This window comes from Penaeus vannamei, chromosome 14 (genome assembly GCF_042767895.1).
Source record: "Penaeus vannamei isolate JL-2024 chromosome 14, ASM4276789v1, whole genome shotgun sequence".
NCBI lineage: Eukaryota > Metazoa > Arthropoda > Malacostraca > Decapoda > Penaeidae > Penaeus > Penaeus vannamei.
This window is the reverse complement of record NC_091562.1, coordinates 37,132,629-37,144,144: the sequence shown is the minus strand read 5'-3', so window position 1 is coordinate 37,144,144 and position 11,516 is coordinate 37,132,629. Positions and strand designations below refer to the sequence as shown.

Genomic DNA, 11,516 nt, shown 5'->3' with positions numbered 1-11,516 from the left:
AGCTGATCGTGTCCTGTTACAGCTGATACAACTCGCGGGACGGGCCCTCTCGCTCCGTCCTTCGCCAGTTGTGATAATCGTCTGCCATCCTCCCCAATAGCGTCATCGTATCACTATCGTCTCTTGGCAATTGTTGCAAAGATCCTTCGCTATCGAAAGAATTGTATTTGGTGATGTTGATCATTGTTTAGGTGGCAATTTTTGTGGTTTGTTGATGGTCATCCGAGACTGTAGGGAATCGTTCGTGTTTGTGTGGAAGTTTCGCATAAAATGAGGTACTGTGTTCATTTTTCGGACTCTCTTAAGGTTTAGTCATTTTCTTCTCCCTTTATTTCTTTTTCTCTCTCTTTATCTCTTTCTTATCAATCGTTACTCATCCCTGCGCGCCGGTCTGTCTGTCTGACCTCATGACGCCCCTTTGGTTGATCCGTGTCTGTCTGCTCTCTCTCTCTCTCTTCATCTTTCACTTTCTCTCTTCTCTTCTCTTCTCTTCTCTCTCTTTCTATTTTTATTTTTATTTTTATTTTTCTCTTTCCCTTTCTCTTTCTCTTTCTCTTTCTCTTCTCTTCTCTTTCTCTTTCTTTTTCTCTTCCTCCATCTTTTTCTTTTTCTTTCTCTTTCTCTTTCTCTTTCTCTTTATCTCCCTTTCTCTTTCTCTTTATCTTTATCTTTATCTTTATCTTTATCTTTATCTTTATCTTTATCTTTATCTTTATCTTTATCTGCTCTCTCTCTCTTCTCTCTCTCTCTCTCTGTCTCTCTCTCTCTCTCTGTCTCTCTCTCTCTCTCTCTCTCTCTCTCTCTCTCTCTCTCTCTCTCTCTCTCTCTCTCTCTCTCTCTCTCTCTCTCTCTCTCTCTCTCTCTCTCTCTCTCTCTCTCTCTACTCGACCAGCTGTCGCCACCCTCTCCCCTAACCCCCACCCCCTCCTCTTCTCCCTCCCCTCTCCCGCCTCCCTTCTCTTACCCCCCCCTACTCCCCCTCCTCTTTTCTCTTCAAACTCCCTCCCTTCAGCCTGACGCCCCCTCCCCCTCCCCTCCCCCTCTATTCACATCCCTCCCTCTTGTATTCTTTTCTCTCCACACACTTCGCTACTTTTTTCCTCCCTTCTTTTCTTTTCTTTCCCTCTCCGTCTTCCCTTCTTCTCTTTTCTTTTCCTTTCCTATTTTCCTTGTTTTCCTTTTTCTTCTCCCGTTTTCCCTTCCCTTATTTTCCTCCCCTTTCCGCCCTTCCTCTTTCCCTCTCTTCACCCCTTTCTTCCCTTTCCCTTCCCCCCTCTTCCCCTCCCCTTTTGTCCTTCTTCCCTTTCCCATTCCTTCTTCTCCTCCTCTTTTCTCCTCCCCTTTTCTCCCTCCCCCTTTCGCTTCCCTCTTCCCCATTCCCTCTTCTTACTCCCTCCCTTTCCCCCTCCCTCTTCCCCTCCCCCCAATTCCCCTTCCTTTCCTCCCTTTCCCTTCCCCTTTACTCCCTTCCTTCCTTCTTCCCTTCCCCCCTCTCACTTCCCATTCCCTTTTCCCCTCCCCCTTTTCTCCTCACCCCCTCCCTCTCCCCCTCATCCCCTCACCCCCTCCCTGCACCTCACACACGCTATCTCGGCTTATTTCTGTCGATGTGTTGACCTCGATGTCTTCTCAAGCGACCTCTGTTTGTATTGGCTGTTATCTAAAGAGTTATTCCTCCTTCTGGCTGCTTGTGACGTGGATTAATAGCACCGATTTTCGAGTCATTTATCTACCTTGGGGTTTTTTTTTCGTCTTTTTTGTGTTCTCTCTCTGGGTCTTTATTTCTTTCTCTTTTTCGTTCTTTCTTTCTTTTTCTCTTTCTCTTTCTCTTTCTCTTTCTTTCTTTCTCTTTCTTTCTTTCTTTCTCTTTCTCTTTCTTCTCTCTCTCTCTCTCTCTCTCTCTCTCCCTCTCTCTCTCTCTCTCTCTCTCTCTCTCTCTCTCTCTCTCTCTCTCTCTCTCTCTCTCTCTCTCTCTCTCTCTCTCTCTCTCTGCTTTTGTTGTTGATTTTGTTTCTGATTTTCTAGTCGTTTATTTGCCGTTTTTTTTTACTTTTTTGTTTTTGTTTTTCGTTTCTCTCTCCGTTTTGTATGTTGACTTTGTTTCATTTTTGAGGAGTGAGGGAGGGACGGAAGGAGGTAGAGAGCGAGAGAGAGAGCGACATAGGAAACGAGAGAGAGAGAGAGAGGGAGTGAGGGAGAGAGAGAGAAAGAAAGAGAGACAGATAGAGGCAGATAATTGATAAGAGGGAGGGGGATGAGTATGTAAGTGCCTGACTGTGTGTATGTATAGATAAAGAGAGAGAGAGAGAGACAGAGAGAGAAGTTCTGTTTGTTCACCTATCTATCTATTTACCTATTTATCTATCCATCCATTCTCTTATCTGAACGCCTGTCTGTCTTTGTGTGTTTCCTTCTCTCTCTTTTTATTTACTTTTATCTCTTTATCTATAAATCAATCAATCAAACTCTTTGTCTATTTATTTCTTTATCCGTCTGTTATCTATCTATCTATCTGTTTACATATTACTTTCTACCTCCACTTCATCTCTCTTTCTTTTATTTTATCTATATCTGTCCATCTCCTTTATCTATCTATATCTCCTTCTGTCCTTTCGTCAGATTAGCCATTAGATAAAGAACAAAGACACAGAATAAAGAAATAAAAAATAACAAGCTCGTAAAAAACACAAACAAAAAAGAAGAAACAATGTAGAAAGTACAGAACAAACGGAACAAACAAAGCAAGCAGAATGAACAAAAATAAACAAATATCACGAATATAACAAGCAAACAAAGAAACAAAGAAACGCCAAAAAATAAACAAACAAAGATTTAACAAAAACATGGAACAAACAAACTAACCAGAATAAACAAAGAAATCAACAAATATCACGAACATAACAAACAAACAAAGAAGCGCCAAAAAAAATAAACTAACAAAGATTAAGCAAAAAAATCCTAACAAAACAAAAAACAAATAAACAATCAAAATAAATCGACCCACCACACAAACAAACACGCCCCCCCGCCCCCCCAAAAGCAAACAAACAAACACAAAACAAAGGCACGACCACAAACACGCCCCCTCCCCCCGCCCCCCCAAAAGCAAACAAACAAACAAACACAAAACAAGGGCACGACCACAAACACGCCCCCCGCCCCCCAAATGCAAACAAACAAACAAACAAACACAAAACAAGGGCACGACCACAACCCTCCGAAGCAGAAGGTCGCCGCGTCGTGTCATGCCAGTTTGTACTGTGAACAAGTGGCATCCCGTTTAGATGACAGCCATCAGACGAGCCAGACGTGGTGGGGGAGGGAGGGGGGGAGTAGGAGAGGGGAGAGTGGGGGGTGGGGGGGTAGGTGAGGATGGAGGGGGTGAGGTGGAAGGGGTGTGTGTGGGGTGGGGGTGTGAGGATGGAGGGGGTGAGGTGGAAGTGGTGTGTGTGGGGTGGAGTTAGGTGAGTGGGATGGGGTGGGGACGAGGGAGAGAGAGCCAGACGTGGTGGAGGAGGGGGGGGGGGGGGGGTAGGAGAGGGGAGAGTGGGGGGGGGGGTGGGGGAGGTGAAGGGGGTTGGGTGAGGTGGAAGGGGTGGGAACGAGGGAAGAGGGAGGTGTGTGGAGGGTGGGGTTAGGTGAGTGGATGAGGGGGTGGGGACGAGGGGGAGAGGGGGAAATGAGGGGTTGAGTGGGGATGGAGGGGGTGTGTGGGGTGGGTTAGGTGAGGATGGAGGGGGTGGGGACAAGGGAGAGGGGGGTTGAGTGGGGTGTGGACAAGGGAGAGGGGGTGATTGGGGGTAGGTGAGGGGTGTGGTTCAACGAGGGGAAAGGATGGGGGGTTGATTGAGGGTATACATTGAGGGGGGGGGGTGAAGGGAGAGTGGGGATAAGGAGAGAAAAGGGGGTTTAAATTGAGGGGAGAGGGAGAAAGTAGGGGGAAGGGGGGTTATATCGAGGAGAGAGGCGGGAGAGGGGTACTGGGTAGGTTACAATGAGGGGAAAGGGAGGGTTGGGTGCGGTGTATTGAGAGGGGGAGGATAGGGGGGGGTTGTGGGGTATGGAAGGATAGGTTACACAAGCCAGGTTTGCGAGTGTGAGATGAAAGCGGATATGTAATGAATAGGGGGTTAAGGAAGGTCGCGATGAAAAGGTGAATGGGAGGATTTGAAGAAGAGAGAGAAAGGGGGAGGGAGGGAGGAGGAGGGGAGCGAGGGAGGGAGGAGGAGGGAGAAGGGAGTGATAAATAGCATGAATAGAGGGTTTAACAAATGCGCAAAACAATGGAAAAGAAAGAGGAAGAAAGAAATCGAAAGAAGTAGAAAACGCGTAAGTGGGAGGAATAATAAAGAGAGGAAGCCACAACCTTTTTCAATCCTCTTACCCCAATGACCCTACCTCCTCCCCATTCAAAAAAAAAAAAACAAAAAAAACATGAATGGGTCCGTTTAACCGAGACAGATGGCTGGCGGTCGTGGGTGATGCAGGCAAGCCCCCCGACGCTGTATATTGTCAGTAAGTGTAGCTAGCCAGTGGTACAGAGAATCGACGGTGTAGCGACAGACAGCGGGTGTAGCGAGAGACATGGAACAGTCACGACGTACCGACTAGTTCCAGATGTACCAAGTAGTTCGTCTGTGGGACTGTGGCGTTCTGAAGCTGCTACGTATTGAGGGATGTTTTATGCAATGCAGGTTATTTTTATAAACAAAGAACAGTTGTGATGATGTGTAACTTCTGTAAATTCTGTAGATAATCAGTATGTCAAAAAATAAAGATAAACAATAGATAATTGTATTGTCTTTCTATAAACAAAGAACTGTAGTGATGATGTCTAACTTTTGTGATTAATTCTGTAGATAAATACGTTAAATAATAAATAGATAAAAAAATAGATAATTGTATTGTCTTCCGCTGATGAAAATATCATGCAATCTATAAAAAAATGGTGTAAAGAATGATCTAATTAGATGATATACACGGACAAATATTTCGTCTACTAATGATGCAACCAGACATCGGTGCAAGAAATACCCGACATAGGTAGAAAACAACATACGCGGAACATGATGCACATGCACATCACCTCGCAGCGCATTCCCCTTGTAATCGGATAGAGCTGTAATACCGACGGCGATGCAGGGGGATAGAGCAGCGAAATGAGGATGTAGACTGTAACGTAAATGGGTGACGCAAACGGCCAGTGACGCAGATGGTGACAAAGAGGTGGCCGAGGGACGCCGTGAAAGGAAAGGTTGATGGATGGACGGCGAGAGGAGGAGGAGGAGGAGGAGGAGGAACCTTGGGGAAGCTGCTGTCGGGGGTGAATGCCGCGGAGGAGCGTGTTGAGGAGATGAGGATGTCGACGCGTTAAGTGGTGAGGGAGAGAGAGGTAAAAAAAGAGAGAGGGGAAGAAGAAGAGGAAGAAGGACAGGAACGTGAAGGAAAACTGTTCGTGAGAATGCGAGAGAAAAAGGGTGAGAGAGAGATGAAGATGTACTGTGGCCATGGGGCGATTTAGCGTCGTAAATTGAATGCCTTCTTCTCGACCAAATGCAGCTCACTAAATGTCCAATTTGTGAGTGACTGCGGCTATTTGGAGGATGAGGTACGAGCCACCCTTACACCAACATACATTGCGTTCCGACAAGTGAGTAACAAAAGCACAGACACACTACACTTCATAGTTTAAACCATCTCACACTCGGGGTTCTCCAGCGCGAGCTTTTCCGAACGTAAACAAACGTCCCCATAGCAGAGGGGCGGACGCCAAACAGAGATCATAGACGAGCCATGCGGGTGTCTCGCTCTGTGCTATAACGAGCGCTAAGTAGAACGAGCAAGATCAGCCACATGTCTAAGTGTTAGCATGTCCTGCACACAAGGCTGTCGCGGCAAAGGCCTGTCGTTATTTGCTTCTGCTCTCCACGCGATGAGGCGCCTCTCTGTTGCACGGGTGACTCACTTCTCTCGGTCGGGCCGCCCGAGTGATTCACTTCCCGATTTCTGTTCATCAGCGGGGCATTTCCCTGGGGCTCCTTCGGCGGGTCGAGTGCCAGCGCCGGTGCGGAACGAGGAAAGAAGCACCCGGCGAGGAAAATATTAAATCAACATCCATGAGCTTAAAAAGCGCCATCCGCCTGGTGAAAGGGGCGAGCTTTCATCCCCGTCGCCCGCTGCGGCCTCGTCGTCGGCGCCGCTTTCCAGCATCTTTTCCCAGACGCTTTGAGCCGAAGACACACTTCGTCGCCCGGTTAAATGGAGAGGACACTTCGTCATACGATTAAAAACCGTATGATTCACAGGGAAAAAAAACCGTCACGGTGCATCCCCGCGTGTCAGAGAGCGGTGAGCGAAATCCAGCGAGAGGGCGGGTGAGCGATCGTCAGCGGGAAGCGGCGCGCCAGGCAGAGTTTTCGTCAGAGTGTGTTGGTCAGTGACGCGGGTCGGAGGGCGGTGCTGCGCTGCCGCTCGGAGTGTTACTTGCTCGACCTCGTCCTCCACCACGCCGAAGGACGCCTCGCCGGAGTGAAGTGTGAGTGATGCTTATCGAATCTAGGTCAGATTCCCGGCTCCTTTTGGGCGGATCAGTGCCTCACGTGGGCGGAAGTGGATAATCTATTACAAGGCTGTCGCGCGGTCCAGGCCGTTGCGGAGACGAAAGCAGTGCGAGGATAAGGACCGCCTCCGGAGACCGAAACGTGTGTCATTGGTGTGATGTTGCGACCGAAGGAGATCCAATAGTATATCGGCCATTGTCCCTCCCTCCCGCACCCCACCCAACCCCGCCCCAACCTTCCCACCCCCTCCCAGCTCCTCTCCAGGACATGTAAGAGAGGAGCGCTGCGGGTACCAATTACATTCTGACCTCTCCAATCTCGCCATCCGCATTGTTGGACTAGAAACCGACCGAAGACCGCTCGGGTGTATCTTCGCTCGGCCGTTGCAAGAGGCGGCTGCAATACGGCGCGAACTCCGGCGGGGATCGCATCGCCTCCTCCTGCTGCACGCGCTGCCGACCGAGGGATTGCGAGTGAGTGCACCGGCCTTCCTTCGCCAGCCTTCCCCGAGGACTGATTTCCTCTCGCCCGTTTCCTCATTTCTGCCCGATTAACATAACCCTTTTTTTACACCCTCACCCCCACCCCACCCCAGCCTGGACCTTCTCGAACTATACACCCCTATATTTCTCCCCCTCCCTCCTCCTCCTCCCTCCTTCTCCTCCTCCTCACCCTTCCCCCTTCCTCCTCCCTCCCTTTTCCCTTCCTGTGCAACCCTTTATCTCTTTTTCCTCCTCGTGGCGTCTTATCCCTTCCTCGCTCCTCTGGTCACACGGGAGGCGAGATCCCTTTTGCGAGGAGAATCGATTGGGTTCTTGCCTCCCCGCCTCCCCCTCCTCCCCCTCCTCCCCCTCCTCCTCTCCCGTACTATTTTACCTGGCTTCTTAATACTCGGTATCTCTTCATTGCATAAATATGTAGTAGATGCATACATACATACATACATATATACATGATATTCACTTACATACATATATACACATATGCATATACATATACATATATATTTGTACATCTTTACAGATGTTCACACACACACACGCGCGCGCATGTATATATGTATGTGTGATATATAATGTGTTGTTACTTATGCATATATGTGAGCATATATATATAGATATAGTGAGATAGCCAGATAGATGCTTATGTATGTATGTATGCATATATATACATACATAATTACATGCATGCAAAATATGTTTTTGTTCATACAGTATGTACGGAGAGAGAGAGAGCGGGGTAGGTAGATAGTTATAGATATAGACTGCTAGACAGATACAGATGTACATGTAGATATGAATATGATATATATATATATATATATATATATATATATATATATATATAGAGAGAGAGAGAGAGAGAGAGAGAGAAAGAGAAAGAGAGAGAGAGAGAGAGATGTAGATAAATACATATGTGTACTTGTTTTTGTGCGTGTAAGTTTATTATTCTTACTAAGATATGAATTTATGTTTTATATTGTTGTTGATGCCTCTATTATTACTAATATCATTATTTTATCACAATGCATTCTCTAGTATGATTAAAAATGTTGGATATCCGAAATGTTCAATTGATTTTGCATTTTAGTTTTTCATGACGATACACCAAGATATTTGCTCCTATACCCCGCCCCTCTCTCTCTCTCTCTCTCTCTCTCTCTCTCTCTCTCTCTCTCTCTCTCTCTCTCTCTCTCTCTCTCGCTCTCTCACTCTCTCTCTCTCTCTCTCTCTCTCTCTTCTCATTTACTATGTCGTTTATCGTTTACAATACAATAAACTGCTTTGTACTTTTTAAATACATCGCATATACAGTAAGTTTTTAATACAATATACTTTTTAAATACAATACTCATAATATGCCATAGAATGCATGCTCCACATTTCTGTTTTAATGCGCATGACCGTGTCCTGTTCGCGCCAAAAATATTTCGATCGGAGGGGTAACGAGTGTAAATTATTCTATCGTTGCTAATAATAATAATAAAACACAAACAAACATTAGAGTGATGTGTTTGGTAACTTTTATATTAAGGAAAAATGTTTTATGAGATAATTCTTTGTTTTCTATGGATTTCATTTTAATATAGATGAAGTAATTAATTTATAATCTGTTTCTCATGTTGAGTTGTTGGTTGAGTTGCCACATTCTTCTTTTTTGTGGGAAAACAAGTTAAATCTTTTTGGGTTAAGTGAAATTAGTATGAGGATTGAAAATTGAGACCAAAATCTGGCATATTGAGGTTGATTTACGTCCCAATTTTCTTGTAATATTTTGTTCGCGTCATATGATTTTGCGTATGATTACATATATTTGTGTGCGTGTGTGTGTGTGTGTGTGTGTGTGTGTGTGTGTGTGTGTGTGTGTGTGTGTGTGTGTGTGTGTGTGTGTGTGTGTGTGTGTGTGTGTGTGTGTGTGTGTGTGTGTGTGTGTGTGTGTGTGTGTGTGTATTCACATTAACTGATTCTAAAATTAATGTCTAATGAATGAATTAATGAATACTGCCTAATTTATCTATCATTGTTTTTACGTATATGTAACTGATCACATGACCTAAAAAAATCGGTTATACAGTATATAGAGAACATGTAAGATGTTAATTATCACACGTTTTCTTCAATTTAAGGAAGTAACATGAAAAAACGATTTCGAAAATTGTTTTTATTTGAAATTGCCATCGTAACGGTTTTTGTTTTCGATCGTTATTACTGTTTTTATTATGACTAGGGGAAAGGTTGGCTGTTATGATACATTTCTCGATATAATAACTATTTTTGTTATTATTAATGATATTATTATTAGTGTTATTATTGCTATTGCTGTTATTGTTATTATTTCTGTTGTTGTTATTGTTAATGCTAATGTTATTGTTATTTTTATCATTATTATTATTGGTACTGTTGTTATTATTATTATTATTTTATTTTTATTATTATTATTATTATTATTATTATTATTATTATTATTATTATCATTATTATTATTATTATAATTATTTATCATTATCATTATTATTATTATCACTATCACTATTATTATTATTATTATAATTATTATTATTATTATTATCATTATTACCATTATTGTTATTATCATTATTATTGCTGTTGTTGTTTTGTTATTGTCATTATTATTTTTTTATTATTATTATCATTATTATTGTAATTATCACTTCGTAATTATCATTATCACTTTTAGACTGGTAAAGTAATGTATGCATGTAGTTCGGTACTAATAACTGAAATGTATTTGGTATCCGTTTACCAATAGGATGTCTAACCACCACATCAAAAAAAAGAGGGGGGGGAGGGGGGTGTTACAGGATTTCCTAATAATTTGAGGCTTTTTTATTTGTTTGCTCTTCTTCGTATTGTAATTGTTGTAATTATCCTTTTTTTTTTTTTTGCCTTTTTTTTGTTTTCTCTTTCTCTTTGTTTGTGTATCTTATTTTTTATTGTGTTTTTTATGATCATCTTTTTTTTTTTATTACTTTCTCTCTTGTTTCTTGTTTCTTTTTTATGTTTTTTTTTATTTTTTATTTTATTTTATGTTTTATTTTATTTATTTATTTTATTATTTTTTTTTTTTTTGCTTTCTCTCTTGTTTCTTGTTTTTTTTATGTTTTATATTTTTTTTTCTTTCTCTCTCTTTTTAATCATGTTTCTTCTTTTTTTTTCTTTTCTGTGTTTTTTATCATTATCTTTTTTTTTTTCTTTTTTTTTTTACTTTTTTTTTGCTACATACAACCCTTTGGCTACTGGTAAGGATGTTGCAACTATTGATGTTGTCGTTTTTATTCCTTAACATCCTTTTGTTCTTGTTTTTTTTTGTTTGTTTCTTTGTTTTTTTCCTATTTCTTTCATACCTTTTATCCATTTCTTTCTCGTCCAATTTTTTGTCTTAATCACAAGAATAAAAGTCTCTCGTTTTAACACTAATCTGATATTGGAATTCTATTTGATAATTAATTAAATAATTAATTAATTCCATTTGATATTTAGGCTCGTTTGATTTTAAAAAGTAGAATTTTTAAATACGACTTTTGATAATGATATTAAGTAAATTAAGTTAATTATTTTGATTAATCTTCAGCTATACAGTATGTAAAGGAATTAAGTCAACAGAATAGGTCATCAAAAAATAAAAAGTATGATAGGTATCGATATTGGTAATCATAAAATTTGAGAGATAATTAAAAAAATAAAAGAGAAAAAAATATATTGTTGCAAATCACAAGCACAGGCTTGTCATTTCTATTTTTTTTTCACATTGCAATTGATTCAGTTGTTGCAATATCCTTGCATTGTGCTAGAAATATTTTCTGTGTTGCGTCTATTTCTAGAACATTATTGCAGTGTAGATTTAGTTCAATTATTTCTTTGTGTCCAAGTTTACGTGTGTGTGACAGAGAGAGAGAGAGAGAGAGAGAGAGAGGGAGAGGGAGGGAGGGAGGGAGGGTGGGGGGTAGAGAAAGAGAGAGAGAGGGGAAGAGAGACAGAAGAAAAAAGAAAAAGAAAGAGAGAGTATATAAAGAGAGATAGAGAGAGAGAGAGATAGAGGGGTGGGAGGGAAGGCGGGAGAGAGGGAGGGAGGTAGAGGGAGAAAGAGAGAGAGAGAGCGAGAGAGACAGGAGATAAGAGAAAAAGAAAGAGAGAATAGACAAAAGGAGAGAGGGCGAAAGAAAGACGTGAAAGGGGGAGAGAGAGGAAACAAATAAATTCCGCGAGAGAAACAGAAACACAACAGCAAAAAGAGTGAAACAGAAGGAAAACAAAAGAGAGAGAGAGAGAGAGAGAGAGAGACAGGTCGACAGAAAGAGACAGAGACAGGCAGAGACAGACAGACAAACAGACAGACAAACAGAGACAGAGACAGAGACAGACAGACATACAGACAGAGACAGAGAGAGACAGAGACAGAGACAGACAGACAAACAGAGACAGAGACAGAGACAGA

General features: G+C 42.3%; 1 protein-coding gene across 3 annotated transcripts in view; it reads left to right on the top strand.

Moving 5' to 3' along the window:
• The first annotated feature begins 6,033 nt into the window (after positions 1–6,033).
• Positions 6,034–11,516, top strand: part of LOC113827435 (integrin alpha-PS3) — a 40,103-nt gene continuing 34,620 nt past the window's right edge. For 2 of the 3 annotated variants that reach the window (XM_070129910.1, XM_070129912.1), the window contains exon 1: positions 6,034–7,033. The gene's annotated coding sequence lies outside the window, so the exon portion shown is untranslated. The remainder of the gene's footprint in view (positions 7,034–11,516) is intronic. The other variant, XM_070129911.1, reaches the window with a different exon arrangement.